The sequence below is a fragment of the Motacilla alba genome, chromosome 4, assembly GCF_015832195.1.
Source record: "Motacilla alba alba isolate MOTALB_02 chromosome 4, Motacilla_alba_V1.0_pri, whole genome shotgun sequence".
Lineage (NCBI taxonomy): Eukaryota > Metazoa > Chordata > Aves > Passeriformes > Motacillidae > Motacilla > Motacilla alba.
In genome coordinates this window covers 24,809,163-24,813,757 of record NC_052019.1, presented here as the reverse complement: position 1 = coordinate 24,813,757, position 4,595 = coordinate 24,809,163, and the positions used below count along the sequence as shown (strand labels likewise).

The 4,595-nt window shown below is 39.2% G+C and overlaps 1 long non-coding RNA gene across 2 annotated transcripts; it reads right to left on the bottom strand.

Annotated features, from left to right (window-relative positions):
• Nucleotides 1-1,189: 1,189 nt before the first annotated feature.
• LOC119700721 lies at nucleotides 1,190-2,500 on the bottom strand. 2 transcript variants are annotated; one of them, XR_005256865.1, is made up of 3 exons: nucleotides 2,340-2,500; nucleotides 2,068-2,218; nucleotides 1,190-1,558 (listed from the first exon to the last, which is right to left on the bottom strand). It is a non-coding gene; the product is annotated as an uncharacterized LOC119700721 (long non-coding RNA). The 2 variants fall into 2 exon arrangements; XR_005256864.1 differs by having other exon boundaries at nucleotides 1,190-2,218.
• Nucleotides 2,501-4,595: the final 2,095 nt, after the last annotated feature.

The window sequence follows — 4,595 nt, the reverse complement described above, 5'->3', positions numbered from 1 at the left end:
ACAGAGAGAGATCAGTGTCTGCCCCTCCTCTTCCCCTCATAAGGAAGTTGTAGACAGCAATGAGATCTCACCTCAGTCTCCTCTTCTACAGGATGAGCAGGGCAAGCGACCTCAGCTTCTCCTCAAGGCTTTCACCACCTTTGTTGTCCTCCTTAGGATGCTCTCTAATAGTTCAATATCTTTCTGATATTGTGGTGACCACCACTGCACACAATATTCAAGGGGAGGCTGCCCCTGGGGGAGCAGAACAGGACAATCCCCTCCCCAGGATAGGGTTGGCCCTCCTGGCTACCAGGGCACTTCTGACTCGTGTTCAACTTGCCGTTGACCAGGATGCGCAGGTCCCTTCCCAAGACTGGGAAAAATCAGGCTCTGGGAGCACTGCCTCAGTATTCCTATACGGTGGCCATGTTACTATGTGCTTCATTATCTGCCTACAGAGACACTTCTGCAAGAGAGGGGAAAATAGGTCATCAGACTTGAAATGCTAATACAACAGCTTTCCAAAGTTCATAATTACAATTAAGGAGCAATTATTAATAATTTAATACTTCAGGTAAATTAAAGGATTGTGAACTGAGTCAGCATCACACAATTTTTTGTGCTTTATTAGTAATGAGGAGCATGTTTAAATCAAATGTATAGGGCTTAAATATGGCATTATTTTCTGAGACATCTCCGCTTAGGACATCCCTGGAAAAAGAATTGGTGAGAGAAGTTGTCCACTCATTATTATTGAAGAATCAAAACCTCCATTTCATATATCCACCTGGTATCTTCTTTCCCACCTCTACCATGTGCTGTCTTTGAGACTTTAAAGGAAAAATTTTCTTTTCAGAATGTTTTCTAACTCAGAGAGTGCCTGCTAGGTCACACAACCAGCCTGGGTAACATGCTGAAAGAAATGAGGGGTTTTTTCCCCTTGAAAACTTCACAGCATTCCAGAACATAGAGTATGATTCATTCTTCACTTTGAAAATTTTAATTAGACAGACCCTTGCTATCTAATGATTACTTTTACTCTTCCTGCTGCAATTCATCCTTGCTGATGCCTTGCATTCATGGAAATCTCATTATAACCCTTCTATGTTTCACATCTGGTTAACTGCCATGATGTAAGCCCCAGCTAGGCACCCCACACCCTCCTTCCCTGGTGGGATGGGGAGTAGAATCAGAAAGAACATACAAATTATAGGTTAGGAACAGTTTAATAATTGAGATAAAATTAAAAAAAAATGAGATAACAACAGTAATTATAATAAAAAGGGAGGAAACACCAAAAAAAGAGCTATAAATAAAGTCCAAGAAGCCATGCATATGCAATCACCCAGCACTTGAGACTGACACCAGGTCCATCCCCAAGCACTGACCAATTAGTAGCTCCTGGCCATTCTTCACGCTTTATATACTAAATGTGACATTCTCTGGCATGGAATATCTCTTTGGCCAGTTTGGGTCATCTTTCCTGTCCATGTTCCCTCTCAGCTTCTTGTCCACCTGCTCACTGGCAGAACATGGGAAACTGGAAAGTCCTTGACGTAGAGTAAGCACTACCTAGCTACAACAAAGCATAAGTGTGTCATCATCAATATCATACTAAATCCAAAAAATAGCCCTGTACCAGCTACTAGAACAGAAACCTTATTCCAGGTGAAACCAGGACATTAACTCAAAGCAGCAAGCAAAAAAATTCATCTCTGGATTTGATTCTAACTTCTGAAAGTTTGGGCACATTAGAAGCAATGTAATTTCAAATGAGAGCATGCAGATCAACATCTCACTGCAACAAAAGGATCTCTTCTGGAGGATGTGGAGTTGATTTCGGAAATGAAGATTTTGGCATTAAGAAGAAGCTATTCATTTCAGGCTGACTACAATAAATTGGTTCAGAATGAGCATTTATTACTTCTGGGAATAGGAAGCACTTTGTATTTATACAAGGCCTGAATAAATGCTTCTCCCTTCCTGAAGACACAGCACCAAAAGAAAAAAGAAGTTAAAGCAAGAAACTCACTGTTCTTTTTTTTTTTTTTTTGCCAAGGATTCGTGACTGATTACAAGTAATACCTTGTTTCAGATTCTCTTGCAGCCTAGAATGCCTTCCAGGATGAAGCAAGTATATGCAAGAAGAAAGGCAGGGGGCATCATGTGCCAATCATTCTGGCTGACACAGCAAGTTTATAGAAACTTCTCCCAGTGCACTTTCCACTATAGGTATCTGAAAAGGGAGAGGAAAAGTATCCAAACATTGTGCAAATCAGAACACTGGGGAAATCTGTAATTCCAGTTCACTGTGAGTTTTATGTGCATTTCTACTCCCAAGTAACCGCCTAACTTACCTGATATAAATTAATTTTTCACCCATTAAAATGTTGGTGTAATATTGAAAGGATGACAACTCAGAGACCATCTCTATCTTGTTTTCATTCAAATTTCCCGTGATTAGTACTTTTCTACTCTTGCCCCTTTCATGATTAACAAAAATATGTTTTTATTTTGGGGTATTATCTCCTGGAGAAAGAAAGAGAAGTTATTAGGAGACATTTAGGCAAAGTAAAAAAAAAGTTATGATAATCTATAATAAAAAGAAAACATACCTGTCATGCATTGCTACATACAGAAATAGGATTGCACTGGGTACGTTTGAGTACCTGCAAATTGCAAATAATACTGAAAGTTTTACCTGGGAAACCCAATGTCCGTATGTACATAGAGGTATCCTTCTGTAGCAGCTGCTGGAATGGGTGAAAAGTATATTAGCTTTACATTCCAAATGAGATTATTTATTGGAATTTTCAGTACTGCTTGTGGATCAGTTGTATGTAAAATATTTAGATTTCTTATCTTAGGGTGTTAAATTGTTAATACAATGTATGGGCTGCCAAAGATTTTATGCTATTTCAGTGGTGATTGAACATTACTTGAGATAATAATCTCTAATTTTGAGGCTGACTTGAAATAAATATTTCTGTAATGGTTCATTTTATATGGACTATAAAAGAGGAGAAAGCACAGTTGTTTTGTGTTTTTAAAAAATAGAAACATTGTTGCAGTCTTAACTAACATAACTTTAATAATGTTGCCATGGTAATGTTTAAAGATTGCATTTGCTTTTATCTTGCACATTCTAATTCAGAAGTCATCGGGGATATCTCTAAGCTTATGAAGTTTTCTAAAGATCAGACCTGGATCTATAAGTTTGAATTAAAGCACCTGTCAATAACAACTATAATGGGTCACCTTATTTTCTTCTGCTTTCTCTTTCCTTCATCCCTTTAGAGAATTCATGAAAAGTTTCACACTGAACTAGCCTTGTAAGGCTAGTACACTTAGAGTCATCACCTAACAAATCTGTCATGTATAAATTAGCCTGAATAGTGGCTATATATTTTAAAGAAAATTCTCTATTTAGATCAGAAGTCTTATATATAATGAATTAGAATTGCATTCAGTCTCCTTAGCATGGAAAGAAAAGTTAAAAGAGTGTTAAAAATAGACTACTGGAATTTATTGATTTTGCTAATCCATCTGATTATACATATTATTTTCTTGTTACTGAATATTGGTAAAGTTAAATTGTAATTCAAATAAGATAGAGTGATCTTTAATCTAAGATATAAACCTGCTTGTGCAGGTTTGTGTTTCCCTGCACAAACTTTGAAATGTTCTGACAAAATTTTTCAAGCATTCTTCACACTTTTGGAGAATTAAAAATCCAACATTACATCTACAGCTGGCAGTACTGCCCCTGAGATACAGCAGGAGTCCCAGGCCTCCAGCTAGACACTATATGGCTGAACACCCCGCTCTGGGACCTGCCATTCAGCTGTTTCTCAGTCCACTGCACTGTCCACTCATTCAGCCTGCACTTCCTAAGTTTGCTTATGAGTGTGTTGTGGGAAGCAGCATCAAAAGCCTTGTTGAAATCAAGCTTAACATTCTCCTCATCTACCAGGCAGCAATTCCAGGAGATTGCATAGGTCAAACAATATTTCCCCTTGCTGAATCCATGTTGACTACTCCTGTTAACCTTCTTTTCCTCTGTGTGGTCAAATGACATCCAGAATGAGCAGCTGTTCAACCCTTTCGCCAGGGAATGAGGTGAGGATCACTGTCCTGTAGTTCCTAGGATCCTCCTTTCTTCCCTTTTGAAGATTGAAGTGACTTTGGCTTTCCTACAGTTCTCAGGTGCCTGTGCAGCTTTCCATGACCTTTCAAACATGATGGAGGGTGGCTTATTAATAGCACCCATGTGTGCATTCTATCAGAGCCCATGGATTTGCCATATCAAGTTTGCCTAATTGATCTCTAGCCCCATCCTACTCTACAAAGGGAAACTCTTCCTTCCTCCAAAGCTTCCTGGTCTCATGGGGCAGGGATTCTTGAGGTCGAGACTTAGTGGTAAAGGCTCAGACTGGGAAGACATTCAGTAACCACCTCCTCTGTATCCATCGTCACCAGGACACCAACCGCATTCAGCAGTGGGCTGACGTTTTCTCTAGTGTTCCCTTTCTTACCAATACAATTGAATGAGTCCTTCTCGTTGTCCTTGACATCCCTTGCCAGCTTTCATTCCAAATGGATCTTAGCCTTCT